At 36.3% G+C, this 27,986-nt stretch overlaps 1 long non-coding RNA gene across 12 annotated transcripts in view; it reads left to right on the top strand.

Annotated features, from left to right (window-relative positions):
* Positions 1 to 27,421, top strand: part of LOC149217041 (uncharacterized) — a 40,709-nt gene extending 13,288 nt beyond the window's left edge. For 2 of the 12 annotated variants that reach the window (XR_016251194.1, XR_016251200.1), the window contains 4 exons: positions 3,195 to 3,620; positions 4,842 to 5,103; positions 21,916 to 22,009; positions 22,639 to 23,314. This is a non-coding gene — a long non-coding RNA (uncharacterized LOC149217041). The other 10 variants (XR_016251195.1, XR_016251202.1, XR_016251199.1 and 7 more) reach the window with 10 other exon arrangements.
* Positions 27,422 to 27,986: the final 565 nt, after the last annotated feature.

The following is a 27,986-nucleotide window of genomic DNA, read 5'->3' on the forward strand; positions in this document are numbered from 1 at the left end:
TCGTGATAGCGTCTCCTAAAAAACAATGTTTATAACTTCAAACTGCGCCCTTTTAACTTTCTAGTCTTAACCTTCACAGATAACTCATGGAGTTTAAAAGCCAATCAACCGGGCTCTAATACCACTACACAAGCTCGTGTAAATTCCATAATAATAACTCTGATACTTTATTGATGAAAGAAACGTATATTTATACAATAAATGATGTTAATGAAACCGAATCTAAAACTAATTATTTACATTAGTAATCGTGAAAGATTAATTAACAATGGGTAGTGAAATCAGTGGTATGTACAAATTTGATTTTTGGCATTTTATTTGGAATTTGATTTTGCATTTTAGAAATTTAATTATGTACTTTCAACATTGTTATTATTCATTATTCATTAGTACTCTCTTTCTAGTCGAGTATGAAGGATATTGTACTGACCAGATAAACTTTTGAGTTGTAAAAATATAAAACAAAATTAAAAATAAAATAAAAAAAATATATATTTTTTTAAATTAATAAATATAATTTTAATTATAAAATTAAATCCAATTATAATATTAAAATTCCATAAACTTTTGACTTTAATATTAAAATTCCACAACAGTGATAAGATTCAATGTTTGCTTTTATTTTTATTGTGCTCTTTCCAGCTTTGTGGCTGGAATGTGTTGTAGGTCCAATTGAATCTGTATGAATCTGTATTGAGTTCAACCTGATTGTGAAATGTATTTTTCTAACATTCTACAAACGCGTTGTTTATATCTAGTATAAGCAGATATGGGACAGACTCATAGAGTGCTAGGCTTGTGCAGTTACATCTTGTAATTAATCTATTAAGATTGGTTCTGGTCTCCTTAAGTCCATATCCAGATGGGTCATGAGGGGAATGCAGAAGTTGATTTTGTATTCTTATCGGCACTGGGTCATAGATCCCACGATCCTTCATTTAATGTCTAGTTTTTGTCGATAATTAGGTTCTCTTCTTTAGATACTCCAATCTTTAGTTTTAACTTTTAATGTTTAGTGTTCTTTTATGGTGATTATTTTTTAGTATTTAGATCCTGTAATGATCCTTCTACTATGATTGGTTCTTTCTAAATTCTTTTCTAAATCCTTGATGTCAAAGGAACATAATTTCGTTATCGAGTCAGGCAAGTCTTTGTTCATTGGAATTAAAAACATTTTACAGAAATGAGAGTGCTACCAGGAAAAAATTTAGATAATATAGTTCTGTAGTTTGATGCTACAACAAACATTGTTTGTGCAATCACTGCCTTGTTTGGTTATTGGTATCAATTTTACTTTGGTACTGCATTTAGATACTTTAAGCTACATCATTTCCGCATAAGATTGATAGGCATTCGACTCTGTAGTGATTATAAAAAACAGTGCTGTTTATCTATCCTATTTTAGTACTACCACACGACTTGCAATTGTGCTAAACATAAAATACGCAATAGTTAAAATTTTGATCCATTTTTTGCTTTTGAAAGAAAACAATAGTTTATTCTAACCAATGTTCCATGAGGATGTGTCCCCTATGGTGGGGTGCACGTACCCACGCTTCCCACACACCTAGGATGGGAAGATGCTCAGGGACACGTTTCCCCACGCCCCCTTTTAGGGAGACACATGGAGACGCAGCGGGAAACGTTTCCCTAGTGTGGGGATGTGTTTCCCCAAAAGGGGTGCTTGTGGGCAGCTCCCCTAAAAAGGGGCTAGGTGCTCCCCCTTAAGTTTGCTTGAAACAATAATTTATGAGTGGGAAAGCTCAACATTCAACCCTAGGGCCCTATTAATTGACTTAGGATGTTTGAGAGTGGTTCTGACCTCATTTTATTTCATATGGAGAAAGTAAATTTCAGATTCCACTCAAAATGCATCAGACAACAATTTTTAGGATTTCAGGAATGAGCGAATTGCGATGTTTCGATTGGGCTCTATTATATATAAGGGTTTGGAACTAGCATTTAATCAAGAGCACCAAGCCCAGAAGCACCCCTTTTGAGGGGGGCCGTGTTCTGCTTAGTTTTTTTTCTAGTAACTGTTGTAATATAGAAATTAAAAAAAATTATAAAAAAAACCATAAAAAAAATTAAAACTAAAAAGAACAACACATAACAAATATCAAAACCTAAACTAATTTGCAATCTCTAACTCACTCATTCGAGTTACCAAGCTTATGTCTACTCAACTTACTGCGCAACACTATTTGACTTGCCAGTTAACTGTTGCACCTCCTCCTCCATGGCACTCCTTCAATGCTCATTGGCCATTTTTAATTGTCAGTTTTAACTTTCGAGTCTTGAATTTAGATATGGATGACCTTAGACTGATTCTTTGATTCTCACTCTTTACTTTTTTTGAGTTTGAGTTATATCAATTTACTATTCCAATCTTTAGGCTTAAGTATCTACTATAGTCTATTTTGCTTAGTACTAATTAGATTCTAGAATCACGAATTTAAATTTTAAATCAATTTAGAATCTAGAATGATGAATGATGAATTTAATTTTTATATCAATTTAGATTCTAGAATGTTGAATAATGAATGATGAATATGGATCAATCTAGTTCATTATTGAATCTCATGGTGTATGAATGAATGATGTATGTATTAGTATGAATGATGAGTATGGATCAGTGTATTTCATTATTTAATTCAATCATGTACGGATCAATGTATTTATGCTTTCATTATTGAAAATATATATATTAAAAAAATTATATACCCCCATATCCCCCTGCCCCCCTAATTTTCCCTAAAATTTGAGGGTACTCCCACATGCCCCCCCTGTGCATCACCCCAAACATGCATCTCCCACATAGAAGGGTTGAAAATATAGTATGACTTCATATTGAAATATGACCATACCCTTCAAATTTGATCCCAGGTGGAAGAAGTATTTTAGGAAAAGTATTTTGAAGTGTGTTCTGGTGTTTGCCTTTTAGAAAATGTTAATCTTTTTTCAAGCTTTCTTTTCAGTTCTTATAACTGATTTGTTTGTTTTACTTTACTGGTTTATTTATAATAGTTAAAAAGGCTTACGAGATTTAATGGAAACCTTTTATACCCACACCAGATATGCCAAAAAGACCTTAGACCTGTGAATGCCAATTTTGATGCACCATTCATATTGTGTGCAGTTGTGATGTTTTTTGTTAACGATTGTGCTGAATAGCTTTGTGTCGAATGATGCAGGTACCTTCAGGACAATTTATACCACATACGGGAATCAGATGAGATGGATCTCGATTTGAAGATAGAATTCTCCAAACATGTTAACTAATGCAGTCAACTGTCCAATGTTCTTAGGTAGCAGTCTTGTAAGATTTCTTATGACAATTTCTGGTAACAAGAGTATTATTGTAATCTCTTAAGATGTTGTAAGAGCTAGTCCTAAGAGCTTATGATGACGCTTTTGTTGTCAGAAATGTGTGAGGAGTGAATGTTACAGGGTTGACATTTAGTATATTGAACAGTTGAATGATAGTTAACATGTCAGCAGAGTTCAGTTCTGTATGGGAATCAGATGAGATGGGTTGAGAATGGAGATATGGGTCCAGATTCAATAGTAAAATTCTACAAACATGTTGACTGATTCATTCAGCTCTCCAATGCTCTCAGGTACTGATCCTGTAATATTTATTTTGACAATTTCTGGAAACAATAGAATATTTCTAAGCTCTCAAGATTTCACATAAAGTCCAACTCTTAAGAGCTTATGATAATCCTTTTGTTGTGAGAAATTTGTGAGGAGTGAATGCTAACAGGATCAATACTTGAGCGCATTGAACAGTTGAATGATTAGTCAATGTGTAAGCACAGTACAGTTCAGTATATTCCTTTATGTAACCCTCTGAAAAGGTATAGCAAACACGCATGGTGAATATAGAATGTCTCCATGTTTTGCTTTGTGAAATTAGTCATATTTTATGGTTGAAATATTGGTGAGCATTGTCATAGTGCGTTTAAATTATTCTAGTGGACTCATAAGTCTTCCACCTAGGTTTATGTAAAATAGATACAGACTTTAGTCTTGAAAATGATACTGAAGTCGCAGTCATCTGTTATTGTGTGGATTGTCATGTTACTTGACAATAATCATCTGAACAGGCTGTTTGCAAATTGCTTCAGTTTACCAAATGAAATGATCTTTTTATGCAGTATCTTGGAAATATCTAGGTTAGACACCTTCAAGTGCACCTACTATCATTGCATTTCTTACCAGCGGCTTTTAGGATTGTTTTGTATTCTAAGCAGAGTCTGTCTTTGTATCTATCTTGACATGTATGTGGTACCTGGCAAATGATCCTGGTTTTATATATTTTGGCAATCATACAATACCTTGCAATTGATCCTGCTTTTTTATATATTTTGGCCAGAATACGATACCTTGCAATTGGTATTTTGTACAAAAGGAAATTGGGGGGTGGTGTATAAAGCTGGAAAGGGAAGGTTGAATTAATAATCTGATGTGTTTTAGTGTTATTGTTTTACTGGGGTAGAGCTAAGGTAAGACCATTGAATCTAATAATCCATGCAAGAAGATGCGGACATCGTTTCAATATTGGCGAGATGGTTTCCTGGCGGGATAATTCGGTTCATTTACACCTTGTAGTTCTTCAATAGTCTGTGCAAAATATGAAGAGAATGCGCTAATGTTAGCTAGAGAAACCCTTCTACTAAGCCACCATTGATTTCCCCATCACTAGGCCTGACAAAATTAAATACTACACTTGCAAAGTGCATGTATATTCCAGATATTTTCAATGGCAATGCATATGAATCACCATTTTCAAAACTCCATAAGCTCATGGCAAATAATTCTCACCTGTTTTTTGACAGGCTACTCCAAATCCAGTTAATACAGTTGCTTTCTCAATGGATCTACACAAGAGCAGAACCATACCCATCATCATCTGAGGTGCAAGAGCAGAACCATACCCATCATTTTCTGAGTTGCAGGAGCAAAACCATAGTCTTCTGAGTTGTAAGAGCAGATTTATTACATACAAATGGATGTATGTCAAGTTCATACACTTCCAGAGCTTTAACATAATGGAGATCAGAAAACCAAGGACAAAGCATGCATGCACAGACCAGGATGGTAAGCCAACAAGGAGGTACAGCAAAGTTGCACAGTAAAGCTTTAAATCATAAATAGAAAATTTGTAAACGTCAGCTTCTTCTGTGGTTTGGATAGGCCATTTCAAACACACACAAACACACACATACATGCTCAATTGGTATTGCCATCTGTACAGAATTTGTAGTGTCCTCTTCAAATTAATTGCCTGAGGGAGGACACAATAACCTATTTAACCTCGTGGGCTAGAGTCATTCGTAAAGGGGGACTATTATTTGATGTTAATTGGGTAATATTGGATAATGATAGTCAATTTGGGGCAAATGTAGGGAAACTTTTTAGCCACTTAAAATTAAAATTAGGAGGGAAAAAAACCACAAAGGGATATATGAAAAGGAGAGAGGACAATGATAGTTGGGGGACTATTATTTGATGTTACTTGGGTAACATTGGCTAATGGTAATTATTTGGGGCAAATGTGGGGAAACTTGTTAGACACTCAAAATTAAAATTAGGAGGGAAAAACCAAAGGGTTATATGAAAAGGAGAGGATATTCATTGTGATCATCATGGTTTTGTAACCTTTCTGATTTTGAGCTGAAGTTCTTGGATGGTTTAAGACCCCTTTTTTCTTTTGGTTTCAGTGGTGAAAGGTTCCACCTTGGACAATCCCTCTATGTCATCTCGCTACAAGATTGAATTCTGGCTGGATGATAATCTATCTGTGGCAGTAAACTATCTTTCTAAGGCAAGTATGGACTGATATCTTAATTTTGTAGCAGTGAGGGATAAGACCTAGTTTCAGTGGTAGTGATGGTAGAACGATGAGTAGCGAGTTATTATCTGTGGTTAGCGAAGGTTGTAGGTTTCTTGTTGATGGGCATTAACCTACAACAAAGTTGGAATCAAACCTTTGTGTGCAGCGATTAGTGTAAGACCAACTTCCCAAGGCCAACAAAGTGTGGAGCCGAATTCAATGATAACAACACCTTTTAGGCATCTGAAGAAATTCAATGATGAGATAGAAAAGGCCATCATAGAACTGCTACCATGGGCCACATCAGACATAGTTTAAATCCATTTGCCTCATTAATAGTTTTGGTGAAGAAAAAGGATGGCACATGGAGGATGTGTATTGACCACTGAGCATTGAACAAGAAGACTATCAAAATAAGGTACCCCATCCCTAGGATCTGTTCTAATACAAAATTACTCAACCAAAATTAATTGGAAAATACAAGTAGTTTTAATCCACACCCAAACATGCCAAAATAAACTTGATTGTTTTGCAGGTCTAATGGGTGGTATCACCTTGTTGGATGCAAGCACGGAAGTAATGAGTGTGTATCTTATCAATCCGAAATTATTATTGATCTTTAGATATGAAACAACATTTTTGAACCTAAAAAGATTTTCACAGGTATTGTTGATCATCCTTGAGCTCAACCTCTCATGACGATCATTTGATACTAGGCTTAATGTTTGAAACAATGCTCACAACTTAATTGTTGCTATTATATAACTTTATTATGGGGTGATCAAATCATATTCGTAACCCTCACAACATTCATCATTATGTAATTGTGTCGCCGGAAACTAATAAAATTTATTGTGAGAGATTTTTCAGCGAAAATCACATGGAGTACCATTTGTCGACGCGTTTCGAACCAACTAGTGTGGTTCATCGTCAGGACGATGAACCACACTAGTTGGTTCGAAACGCGTCGACAAATGGTACTCCATGTGATTTTCGCTGAAAAATCTCTTACAATCTTGATATGGATCACAGAAGCCTGAACTCTTTAATAAAATTTATTTTAATTGATGTGGACACTATGGGCTAGAATGCAGGTTTGAAACTCCGTTGCATAGTTTTAGGTTGTTTTTGTAAATGTTGGTGATCTGGGTCACAACTTTATCATTTTGAGGGCAAACCAAATATCTCTATTACTAGTTCAGAAATGAAAGGTCCTATAATCAATGATTGATCAAACATTTTTGGTAAATAATAATTCGGAGGATTTTCCCATTGAAACCACTATCTTCTTCAACCAATTGCATGGTACCAAATTCAACCCTTGAGTTTGCGCAGAAATATACGAAGCAAGCTTAGCAACAACACACTACATGCAATTGTAAGTATGATCCAGTCGTGCTGGACATTAAAGGTAGGGATGTTTTGAAAGAGTTGAAGGAAAACTCATTAGGAGCACGACTGCAATGAGATCTGTTGCTCACCCGAGTGGCACCTGAAGATTTTTTGACGACTCCATGCTCAATGATGTACCAAAGGTTGCTTGTAAAATCAGAGATCATCATATTACTAGAGTTTTTCAACTCTAGATTCTTCTTCAGTCCTCAGATTCCGCAGCCATACAGGGATATTGTATAAATGTCACTAGCATGATGAATAAAGCCATGTAACAGGCCTAAGGTATTGGGACTCTACCAACAACTGAGTACACCTTGGAGTGTTTTTTTTTACTTTGTTAATTGATTCCTGCTTTTTAGCAGCAAATAATTTTCTAGGTTTTTTAACTCACTGCATTACCCAAAAGCTGGGGTGACGACTTGAAGGTTGAGCCCCTAATGCATCTTAGTGTCTAGACTTAATGTATATTACCATGCTAGGTCATCTCTGAAATTCGCGGAATTTGACTAGGACTAAGTAGGATTTTTTAATAATTAAATATTCCCGCAAAATGAGACTTTTTAATTAATTTCCATGTAATGATGTAAATAAGTGATCTTCAGAAATGTTTAGGGCATGTTTACTTTAATGCTGATGTGATTGCTAATCTGGAAAAGATATTGAGCTAACTGTGAAAATTGAAATAAATTGCTCTAGCATAGAACATACCTAAACTTAACATGGTATCAGAGATGAGGAAAAGACAAAGCCCAAGCAAGAGTGAAAGAGCAATCACCAAAGACATTGGGAAAGGACAAAAGGATCCTCATCCGTCTTCTAATTCACCAAGGGCGAAGTCGAAGCAGAGAAAATTATCAGAATGGCGCAGCGGAAGTTTCTGATGGCCTACCTGAAGATCACTTCTATGGGAAGTCCGGATCTAAGGATGGAAGGAAAGGCAGTTTGGCCATTATGCGAAGGAGTGTTCGACTGGCAGGGACACATCACTTGATGATGATAACAATGATTCCAGGGACATCTTGAATGATCAGAGGAATGACACATAATGCAGGTCATCAAGGATACAACCGACTCTTCAATGAAAGCAAGGAACCCCAGGTATGAAGAATCAAATGTTGTTTCTGATAAGATAAAGAAGCATTATCTTGTATTGGCCCTATCCTTTAGATTCTTTGGGAATTTGGCTTATTGATTGTAGTGCTTCAAGGCACCTCATCGGATAGAAGGGTGCTCTCTCCTATTTGGTAGAGATGGAAACTATTGTGGGATTATACCTGGAGCCGATGCCACCTATTCCGAAAAGGGTGTAGGATTTTACTCCTCAAGCCAGTGTGGAGGATCACTAGAGCACTTCTCAGTGTTGGTTGTCTTTGGATTCTGCTTTGATATCATGGATGAGCAGGAAGCAGAAGTCGGTTGCTATAAGCACTGCCGAGACCGAATACATAGCTACGAGTATGATCTCGGTACAATTGCCTGGTTGTGGAAGCTCTTCAATGAGTTATTTGTACACATGATGAATACCACTGTGATTCTCTGTGACAACCAGGGGGGATTCGATTGTTGAGAAATTCCGTATTCGATGATTGCTCCAGCAGATAGACATCAAAGACTACCTTATCTGGGATATGTTATGTCGATGAGCAAGGAGGCTCCATCGCATTGAGACCGATGTACATGTCGTAGACATTTTGTTAAAGCGCCGGGGAAAGGTCAAATTTGTGACTTTCCTGAACGACTTGGAGTCGTTGAGAGACTTTCTTATAAGGGTCTTGCATGTTGCATGCATTGAGCTCTAGGAGCTCTTGAGGGGGCTTGGGGTACTTATTGGAGCAACACACGACCATAGGGCGACTCACCCTCTACTAATGGTGCGCTGTGTATAGGGTGAATGGCTTAGCCTTCCCCTGTGATACCCCGTGGCGACTTTGGGAAATGATGATTCGTTCTCTTGTGGGACATGATGATTAGTTCTCCTGTGAGACAGGATGATTAGTTCTCCTGTCGAGGCATCCTACCCATGCATTCTGGGACTCATGGGAAGTACCTCTCATCTGATCAATGAGCAGGGAAATGGGGTTAGGGACCAGTGTAGTACTATCGATGGACGCATCGTTGTATCTGCCGTACTCCCTATGTTAGGATGACCTCCATTGAGCTGGGATCAATGAAACTGATCTAGGATCAATATGAGTGGTTTGAGACACTCTCTTGCGATATTGATCTAGGATCAATAAAACTGACTTCGGGTCAGTAAGAGTGATATGACACACTCTTCATATGGAACTGACTTCGGGTCAGTAGAGAATGGTATGAGACATTTTCAATCAATTCTTCTTCTTCATGGTTCAACAAAGCAGAGCAGTGCAAGGCACTGATGGCAGAGATAGTACAATTGGACATATGGATCAGCGGATGGAGTTCTCCCTAGTTGAGAGGGATTGTTAAAATTGGCAACTAGGGCCAAACTCCATGTGGGTCATCTTATTAATGGTAGTTGATATTTTTCTTGGATCCCTCTCATCGAGAGTAGGATTGATCTAAAGATCATCTGATTCCGATAAGTATTCATGGAGATATGAATTTATTTGTGTTATGGGACAATTCATCAAGGTCGGCCAACAACCAAATAAACCCCACTTGTGCTCAACGTTTTAGTATAAATAGAGGTGGCCTTCAAGTCATTTCAACACACTTGGGATCTCTTCCTCTCTACTTGTCTTTGGGTTTTAGTAGGAGGAGAGATCCTAAGGGATAATGCTGCCCTAATCTAGAGGGAGTGCCTTAGGCTCTATGCTGCCCTATTGAAGAAGCCTTAGACGCAGGAGGAAAAGGAGATCTAGCACGGTGAAGGAGGCCTAACAACAAGCCCTAACGCTGCCCTATGGAGAAGCCCTAACGCTACCCTATAGAGAAGCCCTAACGCTGCCCTATGAAGAAGTAATAATATGCAGCCATGGAAATGAAGGCAGAAACCCTAGTCGCAGGTCTAAGGAGAAGAGATGCCCTAAACCTAGTTGCTACGCTGCCTAATGGAGATGGCACCTAAACGCTTTCCTAGAAGAAGCGTTCTACACATGGAATGCCCTTGCTGTCATGAAAGGAAAAGCCCTTATCCTATACGCAGTCATGAAAGGAATACCATTGTTGTCATGGAAGGAATGCTCTCACACGTAAACGCTGAGATAAAGAAGCCACACCTTCAGCGATCCTTAATGCGGTTCTAAATAAGGATGCTCTATCTGTCGTTTGGATTGAATCACAGTCATGAATGATAGATCCAAGTCTTATGATGGATGCTGTAACATTATAGACAACATTGTATATGACAGCAAGATGTATGGTGCAACAATGGTGCAGTAGTATGGACAACAAGAAGTATGGTGTAATAGCCGAACAACAATACTACATGGTGCTGCAATGATAAGCAATTGGACAGCAAAGGCAACTTGGTGTAGTATGGTGCAGCATATGGTACAACAATGGGACAACAATGGTCAATGGCATATAGTGCACAACGGGACAACAATGGTACAATGGTACAACATGGGACAACTAGTATTTAGTGCAACAAATTCATGGTGTTGTTATGGTATAGAAAAGCACAACGGGACAACCATGACATTGTGTAGCAGTGGCACAAAGGTACAACAGTGTGCACGGGACAACAAACTAACATTGGGACAACTAACTGTATGGTACTTAGCAGCAAGTACGCCAAGCATGCAATGGTACAATAAGCATGCAAGGGACAACAAACAAGCAATGGGACAGCTAACATGGACAACATGGTTTAATTGTGGACACATGGGACAATAGTACAACATTAGGTGCAACAGTCATAAGGTCCAGCATTGTGATGATGGGTACAGCATGGTGCAGTACGGTGAAGTGCAACATGATGACGAGATGCAACACGATGATAGGTGAAGGAGTCACCTTGGAGAATCAGTTGAAGCAGCATGTCTTCAACTGATTTCATGTATCATCTTCTTAGAGATGATCTATACTCTCATCTAGGTAAGTCAATGTGTTGACTTCAGTTGTAAATGTACTATCTCTCTCTGCTGAACTAGCAAAAGGTGGGGTGACCCACATTCTCCTTTAACTCTTGGACTACCCTCATGACTCTTCACATTATAATAGTGGTTGTTCACATTCCAATAATGACACTTGGAATTTCACTTACAACATATTTACAATAATACAATTTCCAGATATACCCATGTGGGACAAAAATAGGCTTTTGTCAGCTTGACAAGACAAACAACATCACTCAGGGTCTTGTAAAAAGACCAACTTAGTAACCTCCTCGCGATGGTCTTTGGTGACGAACTAATACCAAGCTTGGTATTGCGCTATTGTGTCCCCGTACTATTTGATGACATCTTTGTCGAAGCGGACTATTGCATCCATGGCTTCAAAGCAGACACTCACGACAAGCAAATGTCAGTTAAAAACACAAGGCACTTCAAGGATCAGTCATGCAACAAACTGGGTGACTGTTGGGCAAGATTGCATAGTAGTCACTCTAAGAGGTTGGAGACTGGCAGCTAGAAATGCGCATTGCCCAGTCTCACGTGCCAGTGAGACTCGCTGCTGACTGGAACTGCGCAATGCACAGTTCCAATCTGGCTTAACTGCTGGCTGGGACTGCACATTGCGTAATCCTAGTGGGCAAGACTGGGCACTGTCTCCCAGAATTGTGCAGAGCATAGTTGGAGGCCAGTGACAGGCAGCCTTTGCGCAATTCCTAGGGGCCAAGGCAGAGCCTTGAGTTCCAAGAATGCGTAGTGCATGCCGGGCAAAGCAAGATCTGAGCCAAGGCATCCTAGATCTGCCCAAGGGCAACTTGAAAACGAGTATATCTAAATGCATGAGCGAAGGATGGTGTAGATAGGAGTGAATGATCATGCATGCAATCAAAACCAATGCAGGAATCAGTCAAATGGACGAACAACGAAGCTGGTGGAGAGGGTCGTCACAACGACGACCGTTAGTGCAAAAACAATGTTATGCATGCGACGCTTAAGAAAGACAATGCAAAACTTGAAACAACACTTCTACAAGTTAAAACAAATTAAAACGCCAGCGTTCGTTCAATAAAACATGCAAAACAACACTTGCACAAGCCAAGGAAATAAAAGCGATAGAAAAAACAACAACATGCTTAAAAACAAAACTTACTCGAAAAAGTTGTGCCGATTGTGCCGAAGGTTCCTAGATTCCTTGGGAATGCTAGAGCTCTAAGATCAAATGTGTAGAATGAGCTTTGGGCGTCATTTAAATAGATTTGATCGATTTAGGGTTTATGACGCGCATGCCAAAAATCTAGGAAAAAATGACAAGTGGCGGGAAGTTTCAAAAATTAACTTGAATGTGACTCCTAGTGCTAAAAATTAATCCCTATTTTTAGGGATGCTTTTTTGCTTTTTGCCTTTTCGGGAAAGGTTGCCATGCATGCATGGGTATATTGCACAGTTCTTCTGTAGGGAACCGGGCAACTTGCCAGCACATGCATCGGACAATAGCTGAGGGAATGCTTTTGCGCAATTCTTGGGCTGAGTGGTTCTGGTTACCTCTTATGCTCTGCGCAAATTCCCAGCTGAAGACAAGCTGCCAGCTGGGTCTACGTAATCCTTGAGATGAAGCCCAGTATACATACCTAGCTTTACACAAATACATGCTTAGCTGTACACATAACTTGAATCTAACCAGTATACATGCATAGCTTTACACATAGCATTTCCATAATAGCTAGTACAACTTATCAACCATTATCGTGTATCACTGCTCAATAATGGGAACAACTGAGGTATATAAGATACGTGATGTCATAGTAGTACTACTCGTATCAATGTTAGAATCAGGCAATGGGTAAGCTCTTATCGTATACGTGCTCTATTCACATGTCACTACTCATATAAAAGTATCATATTACAGATATAAAGCAGGTTGTATATTGGTATTCAACTTATTACTTATATCCTTATCAAATCAACATACGTGTATTCAATACTGATTACCTGTGTTTACCTTATCAATAGTGTGATTCCCATTGTTTAACCCATAAGTTGTGGTTAACTATGCTATAGTGTTCAGGCTAGCTATTCAAAGGCTTTGTCAGCTTACTTAACTTGGAGCTAATCCCATATGTATTATGTACATACCTATACTTGATGTAATCGTAATCAATTAACTCGTTATGTGCATTGATTTGACCTAACTGATAGCTTACATAGGTTTTCTTATTAGTAGTATTATGGTTCAATTCCATATGTATCATTATTGCTTGTACTAAGGCTATACTTTCTTATCCATATTCAATGGGTGTAATTAGGCTGTGTATTGAATATGCCTGATTGAACAAGGAGATCAAATACCGTATAATGATAAAGGTAACATGATGTAACAGAATAACATGGGTATGTACTGTATTCAAGCATGATACTTAGAACTAATACCATATCCATTACAGATTCCAGGTTACAGTGTAATACGGGTTAAGAGTGATTACTGGTACTTAATGCTTATCATTGATTATGTAATGATAGTGATAACCAAAACCCCATATAAGGTGTAAAGCACATTAAACATGCTTATACTACTCATATTACGATACAGGTTATGCTGAGTTCATACACTGTTTTAGTACTGATATTGAATATGTACTATTAGTAATACTACATACTCTATTAGTCTTGTTAAGCTTTGAGAACTTGTTTGAATACCATTTCTTTACTGTCATAAGAGGTTTGATAGGAGAGCATGTTATTAGCTGTCTTCGGCTTAATGGTCACTATTACTTACGTGTATCAAGTAACCTCTTGCTTCATTAGTAGTATTACATTTATATTGATGGAATAGGGTGTGATAGTGTAATGACTTTAATGTCACACTTGTACCATGTTATTAGTATGATCTCCATTATACTGTATAAGCTCAACTACTGTGCTTTCTTGTTATTACTATAAGCTTAGTAAGTATGAGTCATTCTACATAGATATGGTGTTATTTACCTCATGATGGTACAAAGATCATGTCTAAGCTGGTCATATGATATGTGTAATAGCTTCAACCTTATCCTATTCAATCAATGGGAATAGAGCTCGAATGACATTATGGAAATTCTGAAAGGTACGGTATTAGTAATAGTGATAACGTGTAAGCATAGTGTGATAACTTAAGCATAGTCTGTATATGTTGATTACTAGTGCAATATTAGTAATAAGCTTTATTTGATTAGGGGATCACTTAAGCATTATTCGTATATGTTGATTACTAGTCTTAAGCTTTGTCACATGTTTTATTACAACAATAGTTTTATTACTTACATACAATGAGAGTAACCTTACTATATCATATGAAGCTATGACTAAGGTTGATATTATGCTTATTCCCCTAATGTCATGTTTATGTTCCCTTTATTCCCATTGTTATGGAAATACGGTAATCATACAATACCCAATATGGTTATGTTGCACTATTCCACACTATGTCTATGATTACAAGTACAGTATTCCCATATGGAAAAGAGGCTTCTATTACCATTACTTATTATAGGGAAAGTGATATGGAGTAGAGTATTACTAAGAACTATCACGTTATCCTACATGAAGCTCCTACTAGTTGAGTGATTAGTGCTAGTAGTGTTTCCATTACTTCTATAAGCTTATATCATGAGGTTAGCTTGAATCAGTAGAGTGATCATACTAGCCTAAGTATTACCCTAATGATCATGCTATTATGGTAAGTATTAAATATCAGTGTTTCATATTAACTGTAAGGGTGATATAAGGATATAGCACAGCTTAACTAGTACCAGTTTAAGCAAAGGTTAAGATCACTGCTTGATTAAGCTCATATCACGTTCTTTTTATAAGTTATGAAGAGGTAGTGTAATGGAAAGGCTCGTATCATATTCAATATTCAGGTTACTTACTGTGATTCAAACCCTATGAAATGTATAAGAGCTTGAATACAACTCTTTCCATATTCAATGCTTGTTTCAATGGTTATCATACTATCATGTCTTGTTCTGTCATTACCATTCGTTTTCACTGCTAACTTGTGATCACATGTTACTTATACGTATTCGATTAATCATACTAGTATCAATACCATTAAAGCTTGATCAATATTGCTTATGTGTTCTATGTTTATGCTTTGACTATGTTTATTGAGATAGTAGCTATCATGATGCTTTCATTTCCATAACATATGTCATACGTAAATCACATATTGCTACCAGGTGTAATCACGGTAATCTAGTATTCATACTTCATTAGGTTAAATACGGTCATGTTTACCCATTGCATTCAGATTCAATACCTATTGTAAGCTGATCCTTACATTAGTCTAACCACCATCATTATTGGTCCCTAGCTAAGCAGTGGAAGTGTAAGCTCTTGGTATATCATAGCCCATCATATTCATGGAATAGAGATTATGGAATATACTATCATTATGAACCGTATCAAGCTTATTGATCTCTTGTTAAACTTGTGTTAGAAAGGATAAAGCACATACCACATCACTTAGTATTAGTTCCATAAGTAAACATGAAGCTTAGTTTGAACACTCTCATATTTGTAACCCTTATTGTCACTAGCCTTATATGATTACTAGCATAGGTCAAATAATCCCCTTGAATCATATCCTAGCTTAATGGAATGGTAATAGCTCGTTATAGAGTATATAAGGCATATGGAATAACTAGCCTTTGTGATAAGATGATCCTTGTCGTGCTTGTTACTATGAGTACAGTATGTTTGATCGATAGATACCACTCAAAGCATATGAAACGTTTGACTGTTACACGGGTCGTATATCATACATAAACCTTATAACATGATCTAGTAATCCAGTGTATTATGTGATTGATTACCCTTATGATCATAGTTAACATCATATCAATGGTTATACTAGTATCAATGAACAAGAGGTATTACTTTGAATATTGGTTAGCTGTATGCCCTAATCATGCTCCTGACATGAAAGCGGATATCACTGCTATATCAACTTGTTAGAAAGTTGGAATCAAAATCAACACATGGAATTAGATCATGTAGAGTCATGTTTCACCACCATTTGGCATTATGTAATATGGAGCTTACATTTCCATTACTTAGATATCATAAGTGTTACGCTATCTTATTAAGCAGTACCAGTATAAGCTTTATCTCACTCGTATCTAAGATTCAATACTAGTCCATGATTCCGTGTATGCTATTATCTCAACATCATTCATTACTATTACTTAGGGATGATACGTACTTACTGAGTGCATTACCTGTATAAGCTTTATCTGGTATAGTTGCTGCTATAGTCATCATTAGATTAGGGTTCAATCTATCTTAACTAGACATACCGTATTTGATCTAAGTAAGTTGTTGTTTGTGCTACATGAGCTTACACCTGCTTGCCTTTGTTCCCCATGCTCACCAGTCAATCTATGTAATCTATGTGAACACACTAGGCATATAGAATACACCCTACTTATAATGTTTCCATAATGATTCAATCTATATTATACATAAACCTTACTAATCATGTTTCCATAATGATTACAACTATATTATACATAGGCCTTAGTTCTAGTAGCATGATGTGATAGACCGTACGAGTAAGCAATATGAGCAAAGGGATAGCTACAACACTGCCTACTACATAAGGTTGTCAATGATTATACTATGATGATAGTGTTACGTATTCTCCCTGTTCATTAATAGAGAGTAACTATCAATACAAGCTGGACTCAAAGCTAGAGATCAGACTAGTATCACCTTGTTTCCTTATACCAATACATGAGCTTATTAGTAAGGATGTAATCCCATTGATTCATTCTTATGATAAGCTATGATATAGAGTTACAATGTTACCTTATACATGCTTGATTCATAGGGGTTATTGATTATACAATAGACGTAATAACCACATAGATGTCATTGTATGCTTTATCCCTATGAGTTACCCTTTCCTGTTTATTGTAATCCCATTCAATATGATGTAATTAGGGCGATTCTGTACTCATTATCCACAGTGTTACTCTAATGATAACAGTTGTGTAAGTTAAAGCAGATACATGGTATTCATTCAATGGTGTACAGTATGCTCATTAGCTAATCTAAGCATGGTTTAGCTCAGTATTCATAGTTATGGAGACTAAGCACGTATCGATATTAGTATAAGTCAGATCCATCATGTAATCTGGAATCAGTATAGCTTAACAAGCTCAGTGCATTGGTTATATAGATATGATCGTAATCATCAAGTTATAAGTATAATGTAAATGTAACCAAACCCATTGATCTATAGGACATATTGCCTCATTATAACAGTTGGTTTTTTATTATTATATAAGCGTGAATATACACTTTGTTTCATTAATGTGATAACACTACTTAAGCTATCAAGCTGTTGAATAAGATGGTACTCATAGTAAGCTTCTTATTATTGAATGACTCTAAGCTTCATCATACGAGTTATGATATTGCAACTCTATTCATTACATAAATATGGTATGCTTAAGAGTCAAGGTAATGGTGATTTGTTCACTAATCTAACAAGCTTACTACAGGTCTATGTTTCCATAACAATCACTAGTATGTATACTCTTATTACTAGTTGAAAGAGGTAAAGAGCTATGATTGGTATGAACTTCATGTAAAGCACGTAATACTGGTGTTTCTTACTCAGCTTGATTGGCTTTTATGGAGTTTAATCACACGTATATCTCTCTAATTAGTACAGTCGTTTGTTCACATGAAGTAAGGTCTAAAGTAAAAGCAAGTGCTATAAATGTTACTTGATAAGGAAGTTGAAGAGATGGGCCCACATACATTTGAGTTGATTAGGTCAGAAACCCCTCTTGACCTATGTTCACTAAACATCCTTCGCATGCTTGCCAAGCGCACAACCCTTGCACACTCCTTTCTTCTCAGCCTTGAAGATTGGCAATCCCCACACCATGTTCTTCAAGATTGGAAACATTCACTAGTGCAAGTGACCTAGTCTCTTTTGTCGAAGCTCACAAAAGTTGTCACTATCATACCCTATAGGAATCCCTTGCAATTTAGGATGAGGACTTGTTGATCTTCAAAGTTAGCCATATATGTAGGCTCTATCATCAATAAAATTGGAAAGCGATTTTTAGTTAAGCTAGGTACATACAAAACATCAATAACTTAGTAAGCTTAAGGATATCACTTGATGGATCCCACTGTCCACATACTAGTCGACGTCAGACATGATGTCAGATGACAGGCATGAGACCATTGAGAAGTGTATCTCGAGATTGGATGAAAGCTCATCCACTTGAGCTGATGCTTTTGTACTCCTTGCAAGTTGTTTCTGCCGTTGTTTCTTGCCCTTCCCCTTCTTTTGACGACATTGGAAGCAAAGTGCCCAAACTTTTGACACTTGAAGCACTGATGTGGCTCAAGTCCTTCTTTCCCTGGTTAAAGAACCTGGCTCCTCTGGCTTCCCTTTTTAACCCTTCTTAGTTTCTCTTTTCTTGTTGCCCTTCTTCCTCTTGCTAATGAGGACAACATTCTGATCCTCCTCAATACCTGCAATAGTCTCCTTCTAGTTGAAGTCATTCCATAGCCTCCTAAAAATGGGAAGTTTTTTAAATTTTTGGCGCAGATGTCATAGCCAAAAAATTTCCAAAAAGAACAGGACCTATTTAATGCAATGGGTACTAGCTCTTCACCCTTCACCTCCTCTCAATTGCTGCAAGCTGATCATGGAGATCAATAATCTTCATTAAGTAGGCAACTACGATATCCTTTTGCTCATTTGCAGGGATTAAGCTTATTTCTTAACAACGTCTTCTGTTTGATGTTCTCACTATGATAGAGTGACTAGAGCATCAAACATGTACTTTATTGTGGTCTTTTTGGTGATGTGAAGGATCTAATGATCCTTCTTAGGTTCAAGTATGACTCACTTGACCTTGGCCATCTTCTTTTTATGATTTACCAATTACACAGGTTTGGCTGCTTGGCAGGCTCTACAACTAGTTTCTCAAAGAAGTTAGACAAATCCTACTCCAACAATATCTTTAAGAGGGACCTTCCAATCTGTCCTTGTATTTGAGATTGACTGTAGCCATACTGCTGCATTGGAATATAGCCTAAACAAAAGTTAAAACAGATCAGCGGCCTAACAAAGAACCCGACAACCTGAAACTTCACTGTGCTTTTCTCAAGCATGGATCACAGCATCTGACCCCTGGAGCCTTGTGACTGCTACCTTTCATAGGTAGCAGACCTACTATCTATTCAAGGATTTTTAGAATGTTTCAACAAACCTCTCTGATACCATTATGAATTTGTCTAACACATTGTAAACAGATTCTTCTTCTAATGAAAACTAACACTGTCTAAATTTAAAGGCTAATCAAAACTGCAATCTGAATCTAACTATAATCTTGAAACACAGTTGGAATACATACATTGGAACACATAGATCAATGTCAAAAGCCCCTTTTACTGCTATTCCAATACTGCTGAATAAAAATCTGCTAGAAAATTTGCTAGAAGGGATTTTGTGTAAGAACTGAAACTAACCCTATTACAGATCCATACTCTCACACTCTCTTATAAGTGACACCTAGGGTTTATAAAATAGATATATTGGTTAGATCTCTGGATCTGTGCCCTATCTAACTGATAAAAGATGAATTCAGAAAGACTGCGAAAAATAAAACAGAACTGCCTCATCTAACTTTAGCACTTTATCTTTGACCTCAATTCTAATGATAAACTTATCCTATTCTATTTATGGCTGGTGCATACATGCGTGCATGTGCCCTTATTGCTGGAATACTAAAATTTGTGATGCGCCCTTACTGTCTATTTATTGCTGCATTCTCACCAACAGATCATTATGCTGTTTGAAATTTAATGCTGCATGGATTTGTGTAATGCTGCTGCATAGAAGGTGCCCGGATCTGCCATGCGTGCTCCAACCTAGTAGAAGATGATCTGGGGTACACTATCTAACAACAATGAGTCACCAAACACTTGTATTTTTGAAATGCCACTGTGGGCTGCTAGTTTTAAGAGTATTGTTAGGGCAGTAAGCTCGGTTTAGTTATTTGATCCTCACCTAAATCTATTTTAAATCTGATACAGTGAGAGTTATTGAGATAGAGCACACCTCTGGCTTCCCTTTTTTTTGGGGGTACCTTGACTAGCTCCATCAAAGTAATCCCCATGTTCCAGATTTGTCCATAGGAGCACGAATCAACTTTTTCTGTGTAGGGGTTGATGAAAAAGCTTTGAAGTTTGAGAAGATTGACTGACCTTGGAAGGCACATTGAAAAAGAGTTATATACCTGTCGTCAAAGATTTCAACATTTCTATCTTTCCAGATTCCCCATGATACTATTAGAGGAAGGCCTTTGAGGTCTTTGAGATCTGAGTTTTGCTACCACTTTTTAAAGCACTCTTCAGCATATCCTCCTTGTCCACAGTCCTTTATCCTTCTCAAACTATCCATTTCAGTCCAGACTTTCCTTTAGTAAGAACAGAATATCAGTAAGTGGCCTATGTTCTTTTCACCTCTTTTACATATTATACATTTGCTTGGACTTGATCCATTCCTTCTCTGAAGAAGTTCCTATGTGGGTGCTCTATTTAAGATTGCCAACTGCATGTAAATAATGAACTTTTGAAAGGTTCTGATACAGATGCGCTTCCACCATGAGAGTGTGCATTCTGGTCTGTCCAGGGCATATGATTCTTATCCTAACTTTGGAGTGTAAATCCCCAAGGCTGGATTTTAGACCAGACATGTTCATCATCAGAGTCTTTTATATAGGCATGGCACACTTTTGATTTGTTTATAAATCCTTTCGATTGAATATTGTCTTGGCCTTTGAGTCCTCTCTGTTCAGCGCTCTTCCAATCCTACTGCCAAATGGAGGAGTTTCCTGGTCCAGCTGACTGGGCCTGATTGAAGAGAGTTTATCACTGCTTCTGGCAGGTTGTACTCAGCTCCACTGCTTATCCATGGGTCTATACTGATCTTTGCCTTAGCCTCATTGCGAACCTTCCATGCCAACTAATTTTCTATTAAAAGGAATGCTATTGTCAGTGCTTTCAATAATATGGATGCATTGCTGATTGACTTGTTTGGGTTTCCAATCCTGTCTTCTGCTGAATTGGGCTCAATATATCTTTGAATGTGAATCTGATTCCAGAGGTCCTCTTTTGATATTAGTCTCCACACAGTACACACACTTGGCTTTTAGGGCTTTCCCAAAGCAATGATATTCTATATGTAATGCATGTGGGTTTTTTTTCTAGCTTTATTTTAATGTTTTCTGAGCAAAAAATAGTCTTATATTATAGAAAACAGATCACGTACTGTAATTGCTTTCTCTTTGCATCCATGCTAGAAGAGCCAACATATCAGATTGGGCATCATATTTGGGATGTCTCATGTCATTCTAAGGACAAAATCCACAACAGTGATAAGATTCAGTGTGGGCTTTTATTTTTATTGTGCTCTTTCCAGCTTTGTGGCTGGAATGGGTTGTAGGTCCAATTGAATCTGTATGAGTTTTCATCTCTCTTCATCCAGTGCTCTGCCTTCCAATACATATTGACAGATTGGGTTGTGTCACGTGTACTTGCAATATGGTCCTTATTTGGGCACTTTCTCTTTTGCAGATGCTGTGGCTAGGTGGCATGATTGGAGATTTCCAACTTTGAATATGGATCAACCTATTTCATTATTGAATCCCGTGGTGTATGGATGAATGATGTATGTATTAGTATGAATGATGAATATGGATCAGTGTATTTCATTATTTAATTCAATCATGTATCGATCAATGTATTTATGCTTTCATTATTGAAAATATATATATTAAAAAAATTATATACCCCCAAATCCAACTGTCCCCCCTATTTTTCCCTAAAATTTGAGGGTACTCCCACATGTCCCCCCTGTGCATCTCCCCAAACATGCGTCTCCCTGTCCCAGAGTGTTGGTGGAACATTAATTTTAACTTGCCAACATAGGTTGAAAATATAGTATGATTTCATATTGAAATACGCGCATGCCCTTCAAATTTGATCCCAGGTGGAAGAATTATTTAAGGAAAAGTATTTTGAAGTGTGTTCTAGTGTTTGCCTTTTAGAAAATGTTAATCTTTTTTCAAGCTTTCTTTTCAGTTCTTATAACTGATTTGTTTGTTTTACTTTAGTGGTTTATTTATAATAGTAAAAAAGGCTTATGAGATTTAATAGAAACCTTTTACACCCACACCAGATATGCCAAAAAGACCTTAGACATGTGAATGCCAATTTAGATGCACCATTTATATTGTGCAGTTGTGATGTTTTCTATTAACGATTGTGCTGAATAGCTTTGTGTGTTGAATGATGTAGGTACCTTCAAGACAATTTTGACCACATACAGGAATCATATGATGGATCCAGATTTGAAGTAAGAATTCTCCAAACATGTTAACTAATGCATTCAACTGCCCAATGTTCTTAGGTAATGGTCTTGTAAGATTTCTTCTGACAATTTCTTGTAACAGGAGTGTTATTGTAATCTCTTAAGATGTTGTAAGAGCTAGTACTAAGAGCTTATGATAACCCTTTTGTTCTCAGAAATGTGTGAGGAGTGAATGTTACAGGATTTCCATTTAGTATATTGAACAGTTGAATGATAGTTAACATGTAAGCAAAGTTTAGTTCTATATGGGAATCAGATGAGATGGGTTGAGAATCGAGATATGTTTTCAGATTCAAAAGTAAAATTCTACAAACATGTTAACTGATTCATTCAGCTTCCCAATGCTCTCAGGGGCTGACCCTTTAATATTTATTCTTACAATTTCTGGCAACAAGAGGATATTTCTAAGCTCTCAAGATTTCACATAAAGGCCAACTCTTAAGAGCTTATGATAATCCTTTTGTTGTGAAAATTTTGTGAGGGATGAATGTTAAGAGGATCAACATTTGAGCACATTGAACAGTTGAATGATTAGTCAATGTGTAAGCACAGTACAGTTCTGTATATTCCTTCATATAACCCTCTGAAAAGGTATAGCAAACACGCATGGTGAATATAGTGTAACGAATAAAATATATAAATAATATAAATATAATGTAAAAGATAATAATCATAAATAATAGTTAAGTTAAGTTAATAATTAGGTTGAAGAGGCATGTCTAATAGGACATGACTCTTCATGAAGAGACGCTTGCGTGATATATAAGCAAGCCTCTTGTTCTCATTGTAAATCATTATCATTATCATTCTTATTCATTTTATTTAATATAATATTTATATCCTTAATGGATAATTTGATATTCCAAGTCTTTTGGAGTAATTAATTTATAGAAGGAACTTTGTTAGCTTCATTTGGTATCAGTATCAGAGCCACGTTAGGCCTTTGGCTATCAACCTATCATCAACCTTCTTGCTGTCATAATTGAAGCGTTTCACTATATATTGGGAGATTCTCTATTTTTTAGACCTTTGGCCCTTAAAAAAAAAAAAAAATTAACCAAAAAAATATAAGTAAATAAATTAAAAAAAGAAGAAGAAAATAAAAAGTAAACAAAAAAAAAAAAAAAAACGGATACAAAATCTCATACCAAGTATATTTAAAGATTTTTACGTGAAGAAGCCCGTGGTTCTAAAAACAACCCATGGTATTTTAAAAAGTTAAACGAAAAAAAAAGAAAAACAAAAAAAAAGGAATACGTTTTACTTTTTATGTGGAGAACATTTTAACAGAGGTTTTAAAAACAACCCATGGTAATAGCCCATGGTATTTTAAAAGTTAAAGAAACAAGAATACAAAAGCTCTTATGTGAAAGGTAAATATTACTTTTTATAGGAGGTTTTAAAAACAACCCATGGTAATAGCTCATGGTATTTTAAAAGTAAAAGATATTTTGATAACATCGGAGAAAAAAAAAAGTGTGAATTGTGACCGTACCAAGAGTCACGTCTCATCCAAATTTTCTGAGAAAAAAATATTATTATAATCATAAAAAAGGATACTATATAAGCCTTATATAGTTACACATAAAAGGAAAAATGGGTCTCAAAAAAGTATATAATAATTTTATATAATTATAATTTTATAATATATATAAATTATAATTATATATAAAAAAATTATTATTATATAAATTTTTTATTAAAAGAGCGAACCAAAAGAAGAAGAAGAAGAGGAGAATATATGAAAAATATATATAGGAGAAATAAGTGATATTTTATAATAAAAATAGCTCTAGTTGACATATGGTTTACATAAAAACATCAAGCAAAAAATGGAGACTAGTAATGAAAGGTTCCCTGAAACTCGTAGTACATGTGTTCGCACACTATTTAACGTCAAAGGATCACTCGCAGGAAGAGACATCATAATCTCTATGAGTCCCACTGAAAGAAGTAATTATGTTAGTCCTAAATGTGCTAATCAATTGGTGATTCCTGAATTAAATATAGTTGAAACAAATTTTTTGGCAAACAATACGATATAAGCAATTTACACCTAAATATTGGAGATTATACCTTTACCTCACAATTCACCGTGCAAACCCTATCTTTTAACGATAGTGACATTGTTTTGGGATCACCATGGATGAAAACTCTAGGTTCCTTTATTCTAAATACTAAGAAAAAGTTTTTAACATTTTCTTACAAGAAGAAGAAAATAACACTCCAAGGTGTTACACTGAAACCTAATTCAGTAACGCCAGAAGATATATCGGATATTTCAAAAGTAATTTCTCAAGAAGGTAAAAAAGTATTACAAAATATGCAAAATGAAATTGATAAAATCACTATTGACAAAATGAAGAAGTTTCTCGACTTAAAAACCATAGTGAAAAAAATCTGACGCAAATTAAGATACTTAAGAAGGATAAGAAGTCATTAGAAAACCAGGTAAAACAACTTATCAAGAAAGAAGCATCAAATCTAGGAATTCAAGTTGATGACAAAACAACACATACCGATTCAGTGAATGTCACAACTCAGGAAGCAGACAAGCAAGTTGAAGAAAAGACGCGCGTGGATGTTGCAATTCAAACGATGAACATCCCCAATGAATGTTTCATAACAAATTCAACAACATCTCCGCCAGAAGAAAATGTAAAAATTGTTGCATGCCTAGTAAGGAAAAATCAAACAAAAAGGGTTCCATATCAGCATCCGAATCATGAGAACAGACGAATCAACCATGCTACATATTTGAACAAGTCAGAACCGAAACAACAAACTGATGTTTCGGATAATAGTGATGTAATCTCAATCCAGACAAGTCGTCACAAAATTCCAGTGATCAGAATGCTATACAAAAGATTAATCTGGGATGGTCTGATCCCTTCTCGGTGCGACAATTTTGTTTGTCACTAAGAAGATCATATCAACTTGTATCGACGAGGATGACTATTCCAAAACAGAAAGACTTTCAAAGTCGAAAAAGAGATCAAGCCTTTTTTCATTGACAAGCTTTGAGGACAAAGCTTTTTGAGGAAGGAGGCAATATAACGAATAAAATATATAAATAATATAAATATAATGTAAAAGATAATAATCATAAATAATAGTTAAGTTAAGCTAATAATTAGGTTGAAGAGGCATGTCTAATAGGACATGACTCTTCATGAAGAGACACTTGCGTGATATATAAGCAAGCCTCTTGTTCTCATTGTAAATCATTATCATTATCATTCTTATTCATTTTATTTAATATAATATGTATATCCTTAATGGATAATTTGATATTCCAAGTCTTTTGGAGTAATTAATTTATAGAAGGAACATTGTTCACTTCATATAGAATGTCTCCATGTTTTGTGTTGTGAAATTAGTCATATTTTATGGTTGAAATATTGGAGCATTGTCATAGTGCGTTTAAAGTATTTTTAGTGGACTCATAAGTCTTCCACCTAGGGTTATGTAGAATAGATACAGACTTTAGTCTTGAATATCATACTACAGTGGCAGTCATCTGTTATTGTGTGGATTGTCATGTTACTTGACAATAATCCTCTGAACAGGTTGTTTCCAAATTGCTTCAGTTTACCAAATGAAATGATGTTTTTATACATTATGTTGGAAATATCTAGGTTAGTCACCTTGAAGTGCACCTATTATCATTGCATTTCTTACGAGCAGCTTTTAGGATTGTTTTGTATTGTAAGCAGAGTCTGTCTTTGTATGTATTTTGACATGTATGTGGTACCTTGCAATTGATCCTGCTTTTATATATTTTGGCAAGCATACAATACCTTGCAATTGATCCTGCGTTTTTATATATTCTGGCCAGCATACAATACCTTGCAATTGGTACTTTGTACAAAAGAAAATTATGTTGAATTGATAATCTTATGTGTTTTAGTGTTCTTTTTTTATTGGGGTAGAGCTAAGGTAAGACCATTGAATCTAATAATCCATGTAGCAAGATGCGAACATCATTTCAATATTGGTGAGATGGTTTCCTGGTTGGATAATTCTGTTCATTTACGCCTTGTAGTTCTTCAAGAGTCTGTGCAAAATATGAAGAGAGACGAGCTAATGTTAGCTAGAGAAACGCTTCTACCAAGCCACCATTGATTCCCCCATCACTAGACCTGACAAAATTAAATACTACACTTGCAAAGTGCATGCATATTCCAGATATTTTCAATGGCAATGTGTATGAGTCACCATTTTCAAAACTCCATAAGCTCATGGCAAATAATTCTCACCTGTTTTTTGACAGGCTACTCCAAATCCAGTTAACACAGTTGCTTTCTCAAGGGATCTACACAAGAGCAGAACCATACCCATCATCTTCTGAGTTGCAAGAGCAGAACCATACCCATCATTTTCTGAGTTGCAGGAGCAAAACCGTACCCGTTGTCTTCTAAGTTGTAAGAACAGATTTATTACATACAAATGGATGTATGTCAATTTCATACACTTCCAGAGCTTTAACATAATGGAGATCAGAAAACCAAGGACAAAGCATGCATGCACATACCAGGATGGTAAGCCAACAAGGAGGTACAACAAAGTTGCACAGTAAAGCATTAAATCATAAAATAGAAAATTTGTAAATGTCAGCTTCTTCTGTGGTTTGGATAGGCCATTTCAAACACACACACACACATGCTCAATTGGTATTGCCATGTGTACGGAATTTGTAGTGTCCTCTTCAAATTAATTGCCTAAGGGAGGACACAATAGCCTATTTAACCTCGTAGGTTGTAGTCATTCGTAAAGGGGGACTATTATTTGATGTTACTTGGGTAACATTGGATAATGATAGTTAAGTTGGGGCAAATGTAGGGAAACTTGTTAGCCACTCAAAATCAAAATTGGGAGGGTAAAAACACAAAGGGATATATGAAAAGGAGAGAGGATATTCATTGTGATCATCATGGTTTTGTAACCTTTCTGATTTTGAGTTGAGATTCATGGAGAGTTTAAGACCCATTTTTTCTTTTGGTTTCAGTGGTGAAAGATTCCACCTTAGCCAATCCCTCTATGTCATCTTGCTACAAGATTGAATTCTAGCTGGATGATCATCTATCTGTGGCAGTAAACTATCTTTCTGAGGCATGTATGGACTGATATCTTAATTTTGTAGCAGTGAGGTATAAGACCTAGTTTCTGTGGTAGTGATGGTAAAACGATGAGTAGCGGGTTATTGTCTGTGGTTAGCAAAGGTAGTAGGTTTCATGTGGCTGGGCATTAACATACAACAAAGTTGGAGCCAACT

The sequence above is a fragment of the Pinus tabuliformis genome, chromosome 1_1, assembly GCF_031772625.1.
Source record: "Pinus tabuliformis cultivar Carrire ecotype Pingquan chromosome 1_1, CPIR1, whole genome shotgun sequence".
NCBI lineage: Eukaryota > Viridiplantae > Streptophyta > Pinopsida > Pinales > Pinaceae > Pinus > Pinus tabuliformis.